General features: G+C 39.1%; 1 long non-coding RNA gene across 2 annotated transcripts; it reads left to right on the top strand.

Annotated features, from left to right (window-relative positions):
* The first annotated feature begins 2345 nt into the window (after positions 1–2345).
* Positions 2346–15973, top strand: LOC120101459 (uncharacterized). 2 transcript variants are annotated; one of them, XR_010065406.1, is made up of 3 exons: positions 2346–2430; positions 2698–2922; positions 12882–15973. It is a non-coding gene; the product is annotated as an uncharacterized LOC120101459 (long non-coding RNA). The 2 variants fall into 2 exon arrangements; XR_005502018.2 differs by lacking the exon at positions 12882–15973 and having other exon boundaries at positions 2698–2776; positions 2882–3081.
* The last annotated feature ends 410 nt before the right edge of the window (positions 15974–16383 follow it).

The raw sequence follows: 16383 nt of genomic DNA, 5'->3' as shown, positions 1-16383 counted from the left end.
CTTTTTGACCATGGTCTGCATCATCCTATTGGGGTCCAGGACAGAATGTAAAGAGACAAAGGAATCCCTGTTTAGTCTGCTGTCCCACAGAGAGATGATGAATCTAGTAAGGACAAGAAGAATCTAAGCAGCAGAAGGCAGTTGTGGTAGACGGTATAATGCATGGCTTCCTTTAATTCTGCCCTTTGTGCCCTTGTGTTGACACTGTTTGCTTCAATATGGACTGGACCTAGTTAATTCTTTTAAATAAAGAGAATGTAGCAAATATGATGTAACATTTCTTCCAAGATTATATTACAGAACTGCAATTTGGTTTCCGTTTTCATTTTTGATTCCCCCTTCTCTTAACGTTTACTATGGTAGAAGCATCTTTTGTGTTACAAGTCTCACACCTGCCAAGGCACTGATGTTTCCAGGCACTCAGGAAGCAGTGGAATTTTGGTTTCACCCTCAGATCCATGTTGTTGCTACTGTAGCTTCAACCAATATATCAAGTGTATTTGAGCCAGAGGACCCTGATCAGCCGTACCAGATTTCTGAACTAAACAAACTCTGACATAGCAAAAGTGTATGGCTTTAAGTTGCAACATCTGGAGACAATTTGTTATCCAACAATAGATAATGAATGTAACACTGTCCTGTAACACTGAGCACTAGGCACACATTCATTATGTTAAGCTGGTAGCTTGGGACAATACTTGTTTTGCAGTCTTGTGCAACACTAGACAACTGATCCAATGCAGTTCGCACTTAGCCATTTGAAAGAGCTGAGAGGATAGCACAAAGAGAACATTGAAGGGAACACTGTTCCTGTCTTTCAGTCTGAGGCATATGGAAAACAGTTAATATTTAGGGTTCAATTTTGAAGTCAAATTTGGAAAGTTTAAAAGTCTCATCTTGCAACTAGAAATAGGTAGAAAGCCATGCAAATCAAACACAGAAACAATTAAATATAACAGAGAAGGGCATAAATTGTTCATAAACCACAGATAATAATACATTGTTTAATTATTAATTTATTATTAACATAATACATTAGTTAATGTAATTTTTATATTATATATATAATATCTCTGGTTTGAGAACACTTTATGGCATACACACACACACACACACACACACACATACACACACACGTTTCTCCCTACAGTTCTGCCCCAGAGAATTGGGGTGATACCTGGATAATTCCAAAACTAATAATACCTGCATTTTGTTCCAACCCTCAGTCTTAAAGGTCATCTCCAGTTTGGCACTGACAAGGAAGGCAAGGACTCCATCAGAAGTAATAGATGTATTTAAGTATTTCCTAGTCTATCTTGTAGAGTGGTGGTTCTGAACTGAGAACTTCCTATTGAGCACTGTAAGAGAAAAGTGCCTTGAGGGTGAGCTTGGTGCTCAGTGTATTGGGGGACAGTATACATTAATTACTTTGACATTTGCCTCCTTGGCTGACACCATCCTGAAATACTGTATTCTTCGAATCAACCTCAGCCAGAGCAGCACAGTGGGAAGATGGTTTCACTAAGGCCTGGGGTTCCCTTTGAGCATATTTTTCATCACTGTTTTTTCTTTGAGAACTAAGTGACTGGAAGCCAGAGAAAATGGGGACTCCTTGCAGTCCCTTCCCTGGAAAGCAGTGTGAACTCACTCTTTGGAGAATGTAAACCTTTACATTGTTTCTACCATAGTAGTGTTAAGTGTAAAAAGAAGTTCCTGTCCAGAAAATGGGAGATAAATCAAATATATATTTAATGACAAAATATAGTTTCGTGTAGGGAAGTATACATATAAATATAGCTAACTTGTTAGCATTTTGTTAATGTTATGTTAGTATTGTCTATGACTGCTTCAGAGAGTAACCTGTGTTGATACGATAATTGGCAGTAAACTTCTTAAAAGCTGACATCAATATAACCTGGCCCAGAGAACATAGAATGATGTAATGTTTGAAAGCCTAGGAGAGGAGTTAAAATAGTTTTGCTGGGTGATATATAGTCATTTAACGCCATGTTATTGAATTCTAATAACCACCCCTAAAAATAGGAATCAGTGGAATCTTTATTTTATACCTGAGGGAAGATCAATGAAACAGTTTCAAGGAGTGACAGTCACTCTAACTGTTCATTTGCATTAACTTACTAAGAGATGCCAGGGGTTCTTAAGTAGGTAAAATAGCCAAGCTCCAAGGGATGGGAGCTGTGAGGAAGAGTTGCTTCAAGGGCTGTGGCAAAGGAGTGAAGTCTGTACTGAACTCCATGGTTAAATGGAATTTTAAAACAGTGTTGTTCTGTGACAGAACAGCTATAGGCTCTGCGTTCTAAGTGCTGGACCCCTGCAGTCCATTCCCAACAAAGTATTTCATGGTTTCATACATGAGATTAAATGAAAGAAATGAGCAGAGTGGAGCACACCTGTGGAAGACAGAAGCAGGTTTGAGGTTATTCTCAGACACATAATGAGTGTGAGGAGAGAGGAAACAGTGCCTCAAGTGAATAAGCAGCCAAAATAAAAACTCTGGGGAAAAAGAATGTAACTAATGTTCCCATTTTGCCTTTTGGTATGACACTATGCAAATTTTCAGACACCCTGGACCTCGACTTATCTATGTTTCAAATAGAATGAATGATACCTACATTTTTAGGGTTATTATAAGATTAAAGATGATAGAGTTTGTATATTAATGTCTTTCTTTTTTAGAATGACAAAATGCCTGAGACAAAAAAAAATCAAAGAAGCCCTATTTAGGATCAGAGTTTCAGAACAGAGAAGGCGTGAGGTAACAGCACAGTGGTGGGAGTGACTGGTTGAAGCTGCTCACATCACAGAAGTGGAGAGATGGGCATGAGGGTCTGTTCTATCTTTCTCCTCACCTTTCTCCCAGCTGGATCCCCTGCCCATGAGATGAAGACACCTACATTCAAGGTAGAGCTTCCTCCCTTAATCAATACTGCTTGCAACTAACCTGACAATTTTTTCATCGGTGTACTACAAATGGCTACATAATTCTAAATCCAGTTACGTCAACAAGGAAAATTAATCAACAAGGAAAAGAATCTACAGAGCAAGTGCCCCATAATAAAAGGCAATTAATTTCTTTGGTTATTTTCTGAAGTTATTGTATGAACAATGCAGCAATAATCCTCGCAGTAAGGCAGGGTAGAGGGTCTAAACACTCAAGGCAGTTGGAAGGCATCCTAACTGTGAATTTGTGTCTTATAAAAGTTAAAAAGAGTGCTTGTTAAAGGATATTGCAGGTTAGAGACCTGACTCCATTAGAATGTAATATCGAGAACAGTCCTGTCCCAAGAGTGTTTGACTCTTTATAGCAGCCACAGTGACTAATGCAATACTTCCTACCTTGAAGCCCTCCTGCCTTCTGAGTCTGCTCTCTACTGCCTTACCCTGTCCAGTGGTTCTTGTATATGCTTTAAATCTCAGTTTAAATTTCTTTCTACTAGAGCTACACTCATGCATCTATAGATGCTGGGAGTTTATAGCCCCTTATCTGAACTCTGGTATTTCTAGATCTGCTCATTTTGTACTACATATTCCTGGTCCACTCTGTAACTGCTCATTGGCATATGTTACCACTAAAGTAGGATGGAGGTGGTCTAAATTCTTAGAAGTATTACATACTAAAAGATAACAGCAGAATAATTAAAAATTTTCATTTAAATTATAACAGGAAGTAATACTATAAATGCATATATATTTGCCCTTGTATTTTTGGTCATTTCGTTTAAATTGTCATTTGGAGTATAACAAACTCTGCCAAGAAAATGGCTGATGAGAAAGGTCCTTTATGGAAAATAGCAACAATTTCAGCTTGCTTTCATATTTAGAAGTCAAAATTGTTTTATGAACTAATAGGGCGGTGTTTGTTTTGACAGTTTCTGATGATGATAGCATGTGGTCCCACACTAATGGGCTATCTTACACAAATAACATCAGGCTTAGTTTACTTCAGTGAATTTTTTTTAATGTAGCTGATTTTGTATGTAATTGATTTTGATTTATAATTTTTTTCCATTGCTGTAAATTTTATTATTAAATAATTCCCTCACAAGGCATTTTGATGTCTTCAAGATGTAATTGGGCTTGTTACACAGTAATTCTTCAAATGTTTCAAAGAATTTTAATCATGTTGCAATTTCCACAGCCTGATGACTGTTTGCTACATTAAAAACTGAGAAACAATTTTACTTTCATAACTACACTAGATAGAAAGTGACTATAATTTTATATTTATTATGTAGATAAAATTCTATAAAGTTTTTAAGATAAAAGAAACATTAAACTCAATGAAAAGTGTTTGGAGAGGTGGCCTTGATTTGTTTCGCTTTCTTTTTCTCTCATCATGAGTTTCAATTTACTCTTCTTTTTTTTTTTTTTTATTAACTTGAGTATTTCTTATATACATTTCAAGTGTTATTCCCTTTCCCGGTGTCCGGGCAAACATCCCCCTCCCTCCTCCCCTTCCTTATGGGTGTTCCCCTCCCAACCCTCCCCCCATTGCCGCCCTCCCCCCATAGTCTAGTTCACTGGGGGTTCAGTCTTAGCAGGACCCAGGGCTTCCCCTTCCACTGGTGCTCTTACTAGGATATTCATTGCTACCTATGGGGTCAGAGTCCAGGGTCAGTCCATGTATAGTCTTTAGGTAGTGGCTTAGTCCCTGGAAGCTCTGGTTGCTTGACATTGTTGTACTTTTGGGGTCTGGAGCCCCTTCAAGCTCTTCCAGTTCTTTCTCTGATTCCTTCAACGGGGGGCCTATTCTCAGTTCAGTGGTTTGCTGCTGGCATTCGCCTCTGTATTTGCTGTATTCTGGCTGTGTCTCTCAGGAGAGATCTACATCCGGCTCCTGTCGGTCTGCACTTCTTTGCTTCATCCATCTTGTCTAATTGGGTGGCTGTATATGTATGGGCCACATGTGGGGCAGGCTCTGAATGGGTGTTCCTTCAGTCTCTGTTTTAATCTTTGCCTCTCCCTTCCCTGCCAAGGGTATTCTTTTTCCTCATTTAAAGAAGGAGTGAAGCATTCACATTTTGATCATCCGTCTTGAGTTTCATTTGTTCTAGGGATCTAGGGTAATTCAAGCATTTGGGCTAATAGCCACTTATCAAAGAGTGCATACCATGTATGTCTTTCTGTGATTGGGTTAGCTCACACAGGATGATATTTTCCAGTTCCAACCATTTGCTACGAATTTCATAAACTCATTGTTTTGGATAGCTGAGTAATATTCCATTGTGTAGATGTACCACATTTTCTGTATCCATTCCTCTGTTGAAGGGCATCTGGGTTCTTTCCAGTTTCTGGCTATTATAAATAAGGCTGCGATGAACATAGTGGAGCACGTGTCTCTTTTATATGTTGAGGCATCTTTTGGGTATATGCCCAAGAGAGGTATAGCTGGATCCTCAGGCAGTTCAATGTCCAATTTTCTGAGGAACCTCCAGACTGATTTCCAGAATGGTTTTACCAGTCTGCAATCCCACCAACAATGGAGGAGTGTTCCTATTTCTCCACATCCTCGCCAGCATCTGCTGTCACCTGAGTTTTTGATCTTAGCCATTCTCACTGGTATGAGGTGAAATCTCAGGGTTGTTTTGATTTGCATTTCCCTTATGACTAAAGATGTTGAACATTTCTTTAGGTGTTTCTCAGCCATTCGGCATTCCTCAGCTGTGAATTCTTTGTTTAGCTCTGAACCCCATTTTTAATAGGGTTATTTGGTTCCCTGCGGTCTAACTTCTTGAGTTCTTTGTATATTTTGGATATAAGGCCTCTATCTGTTGTAGGATTGGTAAAGATCTTTTCCCAATCTGTTGGTTGCCGTTTTGTCCTAACCACAGTGTCCTTTGCCTTACAGAAGCTTTGCAGTTTTATGAGATCCCATTTGTCGATTCTTGATCTTAGGGCGTAAGCCATTGGTGTTTTGTTCAGGAAATTTTTTCCAGTGCCCATGTGTTCCAGATGCTTCCCTAGTTTTTCTTCTATTAGTTTGAGTGTGTCTGGTTTGATGTGGAGGTCCTTGATCCACTTGGACTTAAGCTTTGTACAGGGTGATAAGGATTGATCGATCTGCATTCTTCTACATGTTGACCTCCAGTTGAACCAGCACCATTTGCTGAAAATGCTATCTTTTTTCCATTGGATGGTTTTGGCTCCTTTGTCAAAAATCAAGTGACCATAGGTGTGTGGGTTCATTTCTGGGTCTTCAATTCTATTCCATTGGTCTATCTGTCTGTCTCTGTACCAATACCATGCAGTTTTTATCACTATTGCTCTGTAATACTGCTTGAGTTCAGGGATAGTGATTCCCCCTGAAGTCCTTTTATTGTTGAGGATAGCTTTAGCTATCCTGGGTTTTTTGTTATTCCAGATGAATTTGCAAATTGTTCTGTCTAACTCTTTGAAGAATTGGATTGGTATTTTGATGGGGATTGCATTGAATCTGTAGATTGCTTTTGGTAAAATGGCCATTTTTACTATATTAATCCTGCCAATCCATGAGCATGGGAGATCTTTCCATCTTCTGAGATCTTCTTCAATTTCTTTCCTCAGTGTCTTGAAGTTCTTATTGTACAGATCTTTTACTTGCTTGGTTAAAGTCACACCGAGGTACTTTATATTATTTGGGTCTATTATGAAGGGTGTCGTTTCCCTAATTTCTTTCTCGGCTTGTTTCTCCTTTGTATAGAGGAAGGCAACTGATTTATTTCAGCTAATTTTATACCCAGCCACTTTGCTGAAGTTGTTTATCAGCTTTAGTAGTTCTCTGGTGGAACTTTTGGGATCACTTAAATATAGTATCATGTCATCTGCAAATAGTGATATTTTGACCTCTTCTTTTCCGATCTGTATCCCCTTGATCTCCTTTTTTTGTCTGATTGCTCTGGCTAGAACTTCAAGAACTATATTGAATAAGTAGGGAGAGAGTGGGCAGCCTTGTCTAGTCCCTGATTTTAGTGGGATTGCTTCAAGTTTCTCTCCATTTAGTTTAATGGTAGCAACTGGTTTGCTGTATATGGCTTTTACTATGTTTAGGTATGGGCCTTGAATTCCTATTCTTTCCAGGACTTTTATCATGAAGGGGTATTGAATTTGGTCAAATGCTTTCTCGGCATCTAATGAAATGATCATGTGGTTCTGTTCTTTCAGTTTGTTTATATAATGGATCACGTTGATGGTTTTCCGTATATTAAACCATCCCTGCATGCCTGGGATGAAGCCTACTAGATCATGGTGGATGATTGTTTTGATGTGCTCTTGAATTCGGTTTGCCAGAATTTTATTGAGTATTTTTGCGTCGATATTCATAAGGGAAATTGGTCTGAAGTTCTCTTTCTTTGTTGTGTCTTTGTGTGGTTTAGGTATAAGAGTAATTGTGGCTTCGTAGAAGGAATTCGGTAGTGCTCCATCTGTTTCAATTTTGTGGAATAGTTTGGATAATATTGGTATGAGGTCTTCTATGAAGGTTTGATAGAATTCTGCACTAAACCCGTCTGGACCTGGGCTCTTTTTGGTTGGGAGACCTTTAATGACTGCTTCTATTTCCTTAGGAGTTATGGGGTTGTTTAACTGGTTTATCTGTTCCTGATTTAACTTTGATACCTGGTATCTGTCTAGGAAATTGTCCATTTCCTGAAGATTTTCAAGTTTTGTTGAATATAGGTTTTTATAGTAAGATCTGATGATTTTTTGAATTTCCTCTGAATCTGTAGTAATGTCTCCCTTTTCATTTCTGATATTGTTAATTTGGACGCACTCTCTGTGTCCTCTCGTTAGTCTGGCTAAGGGTTTATCTATCTTGTTGATTTTCTCAAAGAACCAACTTTTGGTTCTGTTGATTCTTTCTATGGTCCTTTTTGTTTCTACTTGGTTGATTTCAGCTCTGAGTTTGATTATTTCCTGCCTTCTACTCCTCCTGGGTGTATTTGCTTCTTTTTGTTCTAGAGCTTTTAGGTGTGCTGTCAAGCTGCTGACATATGCTCTTTCCTGTTTCTTTCTGCAGGCACTCAGCGCTATGAGTTTTCCTCTTAGCACAGCTTTCATTGTGTCCCATAAGTTTGGGTATGTTGTACCTTCATTTTCATTAAATTCTAAAAAGTTTTTAATTTCTTTCTTTATTTCTTCCTTGACCAGGTTATCATTGAGTAGAGCATTGTTCAATTTCCAAGTATATGTGGGCATTCTTCCCTTATTGTTATTGAAGACCAGTTTTAGGCCGCGTTGGTCCGATAGCACGCATGGGATTATTTCTACTTTCTGTACCTGTTGAGGCCCGTTTTTTGACCAATTATATGGTCAATTTTGGAGAAAGTACCATGAGGAGCTGAGAAGAAGGTATATCCTTTTGCTTTAGGATAGAATGTTCTATAAATATCCGTTAAGTCCATTTGGCTCATGACTTCTCTTAGTCTGTTGACATCACTGTTTAATTTCTGTTTCCATGATCTGTCCGTTGATGAGAGTGGGGTGTTGAAATCTCCCACTATTATTGTGTGAGGGGCAATGTGTGTTTTGAGCTTTAGTAAGGTTTCTTTTACATATGTAGGTGCCCTTGTATTTGGGGCATAGATATTTAGGATTGAGAGTTCATCTTGGTGGATTTTTCCTTTGATGAATATGAAGTGTCCTTCCTTATCTTTTTTGATCACTTTTAGTTGGAAATTGATTTTATTTGATATTAGAATGGCTACTCCAGCTTGCTTCTTCTGACCATTTGCTTGGAAAGTTGTTTTCCAGCCTTTCACTCTGAGGTAGTGTCTGTCTTTGTCTCTGAGGTGTGTTTCCTGTAGGCAGCAGAATGCAGGGTCCTCGTTGCGTATCCAGTTTGTTAATCTATGTCTTTTTATTGGGGAGTTGAGGCCATTGATATTGAGAGATATTAAGGAATAGTGATTATCGCTTCCCGTTATATTCATATTTGGATGTGAGGTTATGTTTGTGTGCTTTCATTCTCTTTGTTTTGTTGCCAAAACGATTAGTTTCTTGCTTCTTCTATGGTATAGCTTGCCTCCTTATGTTGGGCTTTACCATTTATTATCCTTTGTAGTGCTGGATTTGTAGAAAGATATTGTGTAAATTTGGTTTTGTCATGAAATATCTTGGTTTCTCCATCAATGTTAATTGAGAGGATACAGTAACCTGGGCTGGCATTTGTGTTCTCTTAGGGTCTGTATGCCATCAGTCCAGGATCTTCTGGCCTTCATAGTTTCTGGCGAGAAGTCTGGTGTGATTCTGATAGGTCTGCCTTTATATGTTACTTGACCTTTTTCCCTTACTGCTTTTAATATTCTTTCTTTATCTTGTGCGTTTGGTGTTTTGACAATTATGTGACGGGAGGTGTTTCTTTTCTGGTCCAATCTATTTGGAGTTCTGTAGGCTTCTTGTACGCCTATGGGTATCTCTTTTTTTAGGTTAGGGAAGTTTTCTTCTATGTTTTTGTTGAAGATATTTACTGGTCCTTTGAGCTGGGAGTCTTCACTCTCTTCTGTACCTATTATCCTTAGGTTTGATCTTCTCATTGAGTCCTGGATTTCCTGTATGTTTTGGACCAGTAGCTTTTTCCGCTTTACATTATCTTTGACAGTTGAGTCAATGATTTCTATGGAATCTTCTGCTCCTGAGATTCTCTCTCCCATCTCTTGTATTCTGTTGGTGAAGCTTGTATCTACAGCTCCTTGTCTCTTCTTTTGGTTTTCTATATCCAGGGTTGTTTCCATGTGTTCTTTCTTGATTGCTTCTATTTCCATTTTTAATTCCTTCAACTGTTTGATTGTGTTTTCCTGGAATTCTTTTAGGAATTGTTGTGTCTCCTCTCTATGGGCTTCTACTTGTTTATTTATGTTTTCCTGGAATTCTTTCAGGGATTTTTGTGTCTCCTCTCTATGGGCTTCTACTTGTTTATTTATGTTTTCCTGGAATTCTTTCAGGCATTTTTGCGATTCCTCTCTGTAGGCTTCTACTTGTTCTCTAAGGGAGTTCTTCACGTCTTTCTTGAAGTCCTCCAGCATCATGATCAAAAATGATTTTGAAACTAGATCTTGCTTTTCTGGTGTGTTTCGATATTCCATGTTTGTTTTGATGGGAGAATTGGGATCCGATGGTGCCATGTAGTCTTGGTTTCTGTTGCTTGTGTTCCTGCGCTTGCCTCTCGCCATCAGATTATCTCTAGTGTTACTTTGTTCTGCTATTTCTGACAGTGGCTACACTGTCCTATAAGCCTGTGTGTCATGAGTGCTGTAGACCTGTTTTCCTCTCTTTCAGTCAGTTATGGGGACAGAGTGTTCTGCTTTCGGGCGTGTAGTTTTCCCTCTCTACAGGTCTTCAGCTGTTCCTGTGGGCCTGTGTCTTGTGTTCACCAGGCAGCTTTCTTGCAGCAGAAAAGTTGGTCTTACCTGTGGTCCCGAGGCTCAAGTTCGCCCGTGGGGTGCTGCCCACGGGCTCTCTGCAGCGACAGCAACCAGGAAGACCTGTGCCGCCCCTTCCGGGAGCTTCAGTGCACCAGGGTTCCAGATGGTCTTTGGCTTTTTCCTCTGGCGTCCGAGATGTGTGTGCAGAGAGCAGTCTCTTCTGGTTTCCCAGGCTTGTCTACCTCTCTGAAGGTTTAGCTCTCCCTCCCACGGGATTTGGGTGCAGAGAACTGTTTATCCGGTCTGTTTCCTTCAGGTTCAGGCGGTGTCTCAGGCAGGGGTCCTGCCGCTCCTGGGCCCTCCCCCACGGGAGCCCAGAGGCCTTATACAGTTTCCTCTTGGGCCAGGGATGAGGGTAGGGGTGAGCAGTGTTGGTGGTCTCTTCCGCTCTGCAGCCTCAGGAGTGCCCACATGACCAGACGGTTGGGTCTCTCTCTCATGCCTCAATTTACTCTTCTTGTCTATTTGAATCGATACTGTATTAAAAATAAGTGGAAACAGAAAGAATACAGCCAAGACTGACTATGTAATTTGTAGGGTTCATTAAAAAATTTAAAAAAGTACGCAGTGAGCTTTTTGTAAAAAAAAATAAAAAAGAGCAAAGTTTAGTTAAATTCTTCATTTTTTTTATTTAAAGTATTATATGTAACATATTTTGATGATTTCCCCTTTCTCCAATTCCTCCAAGACCCTTTCCATCTCTATACCTACCCAACATCATGTTCTTTCTTTCTCCACTCCCTATCTATGCCTAAAACAAAACAAAATAAAACAAAAAAACAACAACCAAAAAAAAAAAACCTACCAAGAATCCACTATTGAAAATCAAAACAAACAAACAAAATCCAGTAAAACAAAATGAAGCAGAGTTTGTTTTGTGTGGTCCAACAACTCCTGGGCATAGGGGCTGGATATATCCAGTGACACTTCATTGGGGTGAAATAACAACCACCACCAGCACCACCACTAGCACACCCCAAAATACCCAAAGTCATTTTCCTTTGCATGCAGGTACTATCTTCATAGTAGGTGGGGCCACCTGTCTGCTTCCCCTCTGAAGTGCTGTCTCTACAGAACTTGTGCATTCTTCCATAATGTCTGTTGTGCATCAGTCCTGTTATATCAGGAAGCAAATTTCCCTTGAGCTATCCATCCCTCTGGCTTGTAGCAGAGATTTATCTTCTGCATAGATCTCTGAGCACCAAGGAATGGGGCTTTAGTAAAGATATCCCGTTTAGTCTCGAGTGTGCCAAAGTGTTCATTCTCTGCACACTTAGCAGTTATGGTTTATGTGTTAACTCCCAACTACTGGAAAAAGATTCTGTGATGAGTGTTGAAAGGGACACTGATCTATGGGTATGATAGTATATCATTAGGATTCATTGTATTATATATTTATTTAGCAGATTGATAGTAGTAGATTTTCAGCTAGGCCCATGATGTGTGTAGTGTCAGTTTCTTGAGCAGTTTAGTAGTATCAGGTACTTTTAAAGTATTTTAAAACATAAAGGCAGAGAAGTAAATAAAGCGTGACTGGGGGTGCCACAAGTATGATGCTTACAAAGTGAGTACTTGCTGACCTTGCTTTCAAAGGTATGTAGATGCAAACTGGAAGAATCCAGAGTTAATGCTTCATCTCATTTCTTGGGAATTTCTAATAATTTCCTCAGAGGGAGAGCTTTATCACAGAGGCTATATTGTGGTTGCCTTCATTCTACACAAACATGCAGGCTTTTTTTTTTTTTTTTTTTTTTTGACCACAGCAAAAGCTTTTGTAAGGACACACATTACTTTCCCATTGCTGCTGTAATAAATTACTAAGCCTTGCTTGGGCATACAGTAGAAATGTGTAATGTTTTCATTCTAGAGGTCAGAAGTTGGAAATGTGTTTTTCTGGTTAAAATCAATATATCCACAGGACTACATTCCTTTGAGAAGTAACAGGTCCTTTTTTCCTTTGTGTGTGTGTGTGTGTGTGTGTGTGTGTGTGTGTGTGTGTGTGTGTGTGTATTTTCCTTTTCTTTATTTGACTATTTCAATTTGTGAACAGAGTGCACTGTTTCATCAGGGCCTTTTCAAACATGATCTATTTGTACCAAGCTTCTCCCCGTCCCGTGCCTCACATCCTTTTGCTCCCATTTATGCCTTCCCTTCTGCGGTAACCTCTTCTCATTTTTAATGGTCTATGGAGTTTTTTGGCCTTGTCCCTTTCTAGTTTTGTAACCTATAACCACAATCAGATTAAACATATTATGTGTTTATATGCTATACGATAATTATGTTATATTCTACATGATACATGACAGTAATATGATAGTGATTGATATATGATATATGATAATGTTATACAATATGTTAAAAGCTAGGATTTTGTTGAATATAGACTTTTGTAGTAGGATCTGTTGATTTTTTGAATTTCCTCTGATTCTGTTTTTACATCTCTCTTTTCATGAAAATTTGAAGGAAATGGACAATTTCCTAGACAAATGCCAGGTACGGAAGATAAATCAGGAACAGACAAACAATTTAAATATCCCCATAACTCCTAAAGAAATAGAAGCAGACATTAAAAGTCTCCCAACAAAAAGAGCCCAGGTCCAGATGGGTTCGCAGATAGCAGAATTGTATCAGACCTTCATAGAAGACCTCATACCAATATTATCCAAACTATTCCACAAAATTGAAACAGATGGAGCATTACCGAATTCCTTCTATGAAGCCAGAATTACTCTTATACCTAAACCACACAAAGACCCAACAAAGAAAGAGAACTTCAGACCAATTTATTTTATGAATATCGACACAAAAATACACAATAAAATTCTTGCAAACCGAATCCAAGAACACATCAAAACAATCATCCATCATGATCAAGTAGGCTTCATCCCAGGTATACAGGGTTGGTTCAATATATGGAAAACCATCAAAGTAATCCACTATATAAACAAATTGAAATATAAAAACCACATGATGATTTCATTAGATGCTCAGAAAGCATTGGACAAAATTCAACACCCCTTCATGATAAAAGTCCTGGAAAGAACAGGAATTCAAGACCCACAGCTAAACATAGTAAAAGCCATATACAGCAAACCAGTAGCTAACATTAAACTAAATGGAGAGAAACTTGAATAAATCCCACTAAAATCAGGAACTAGACAAGGCGACCCACTCTCTCCCTACTTATTCAATATAGTTTTCAAAGTCCTATGCAGAGCAATCACACAGCTAAAGGAGATCAATGAGATACAGATTGGAAAGGAAGAAGTCAAAATATCACTGTTTGCAGATGATACGATGGTATATTTGAGTTCCACCAGAGAACAAGTAAACCTGATAAACACCTTCAGCAAACTGGCTGGGTATAAAATTAACTCAAATAAATCAGTAGCCTTCTTCTACACTAAAGAGAAAGAAGCCGAGAAAGAAATTAGGGAAACGACACCCTTCATAATAGTCCCAAATAATATAAAATACCTCGGTGTGACTTTTACCAAGCAAGTAAAAGATGTGTATGATAAGAACTTCAAGCCTCTGAAGAAAGAAATTGAAGAAGACCTCAGAAGATGGAAAGATCTCCCATGCTCATTGATTGGCAGGATTAACATAGTAAAGATGGCCATTTTACTGAAAGCGATCTACAGATTCAATGCAATCCCCATCAAAATACCAATCTTCAGAGAGTAAGACAGAACAATTTGCAAATTCATCTGGAATAACAAAAAACACAGGATAGCTAAAACTATCCTCAACAATAAAAGGACTTCTGGGGGAATCACTATCCCTGAACTCAAGCAGTATTACAGAGTAATAGTGATAAAAACTGCATGGTATTGGTACAGAGACAGACAGATAGACCAGTGGAATAGAATTGAAAACCCAGAAATGAACCAACACACCTATGGGCACTTGATTTTTGACAAAGGAGCCAAAACCATCTAATGGAAGAAAGATAGCATTTTCAGCAAATGGTGCTGGTTCAACTGGAGGTCAGCATGTGGAAGAATGCAGATTGATCCATGCTTATCACCCTGTACAAAGTTTAAGTCCAAGTGGATCAAGGATCTCCACATCAAACCAGATACACTCAAACTAATAGAAGAAAAAGTGGAGAAGCATCTCGAACACATGGGCACTGGGGAAAATTTCCTGAACAAAACACCAATGGCTTATGCTCTAAGATCAAGAATCCACAAATGGCATCCCATAAAACTGCAAAGCTTCTGTAAGGCAAAGGACACTGTTGTTAGGACAAAATGACAACCAACAGATTGGGAAAAGACCTTTACCAATCCCACAACAGATAGAGGCCTTATATCCAAAATATACAAAGAACTCAAGAAGTTAGACCGCAGGGAGACAAATAACCCTATTAAACAATGGGGTTCAGAGCTAAACAAAGAATTCACAGCTGAGGAATGCCGAATGGCTGAGAAACACCTAAAGAAATATTCAACATCTTTAGTCATAAGGGAAATGCAAATCAAAACAACCCTGAGATTTCACCTCACACCAGTAAGAGTAGATAAGATCAAAAACTAAGGTGACAGCAAATGCTGGCAAGGATGTGGAGAAAGAGGAACACTCCTCCATTGTTGGTGGGATTGCAGACTGGTACAACCATTCTGGAAATCAGTCTGGAGGTTCCTCAGAAAATTGGACATTGAACTACCTGAGGACCCAGCTATACCACTCTTGGGCATGTACCCAAAAGATGCCCCAACATATAACAAAGACACGTGCTCCACTATGTTCATAGCAGCCTTATTTATAGTAGCCAGTAGCTGGAAAGAACCCAGATGCCCTTCAACAGAGGAATAGATACAGAAATTGTGGTACATCTACACAATGGAATATTACTCAGCTATCAAAAACAATGACTTTATGAAATTCATAGACAAATGGATGGAACTGGAAAATATCATCCTGAGTGAGGTAACCCAATCACAGAAAAACACACATGGTATGCACTCATTGATAAGTGGCTATTAGCCCAAATGCTCGAATTACCCTAGATGCACAGAACACATGAAACTCAAGAAGGATGACCAAAATCATGCTACTCTCCTTCTTTAAAAGGGGAACAAGAATACCCTTGGGAGGGGATAGGGAGGCAAATTTTAGAACAGAGGCAGAAGGAACACCCATTCAGAGTCTGCCCCACATGTGGCCCATCCATATACAGCCACCCAATTAGACAAGATGGATGAAGTAAAGAAGTGCAGGCCTAATGAACCAGATGTAGATCTCTCCTGAGAGACACAGCCAGAATACAGCAAATACATAGGTGAATGCCAGCAGCAAACCACTGAACTGAGAACGGGACCCACTTTGAAGGAATCAGAGAATGGACTGAAAGAGCTGAAGGGGCTCGAGACCCCATATGAACAACAATGCCAAGCAACCAGAGCTTCCAGGGACTAAGCCACTACCCAAAGACACGGACTGACCCTGGGCTCCAACTTCATAGGTAGCAATGAATAGCCTAGTAAGAGCACCAGTGGAAGGGGAAGCTCTTGGTCCTGCCAAGACTAAATCTCCAGTGAATGTGATTGTTGGTGGGAGAGTGGTAATGGGGGGAGGAAGTGGAGGGGAATACCCACATTGAAGGAGAGTGGGAGGGGTTAGGGGGATGTTGGCCTGGAAACAGGGAAAGGGAATAACATTTGAAATGTAAATAAGAAATATCCATTTTAATAAAGATGGAAAAATTCGAAAAAAAATCTAGGATTACATTTTGAGGGACACTATAGGATAAGGGTCCTTCTGAGACTAGATGATACCTATCAATTAAATAGTTTACAGATTCATCTATTACATGCTAACTTTATACTTTTATTTTTATTAGAGTTGAATAAAATTCATACATTTTTATTTTCTAATCAATCACCTCTTGGTGTATGTCTAAGCTAACTCTATTTCTGTTTTGTATGAACAGAACAGTAATAAACATGCATGTGTACGT

Source organism: Rattus norvegicus, chromosome 3 (genome assembly GCF_036323735.1).
Source record: "Rattus norvegicus strain BN/NHsdMcwi chromosome 3, GRCr8, whole genome shotgun sequence".
Lineage (NCBI taxonomy): Eukaryota > Metazoa > Chordata > Mammalia > Rodentia > Muridae > Rattus > Rattus norvegicus.
This window is presented reverse-complemented; position numbering and strand designations above follow the sequence as displayed.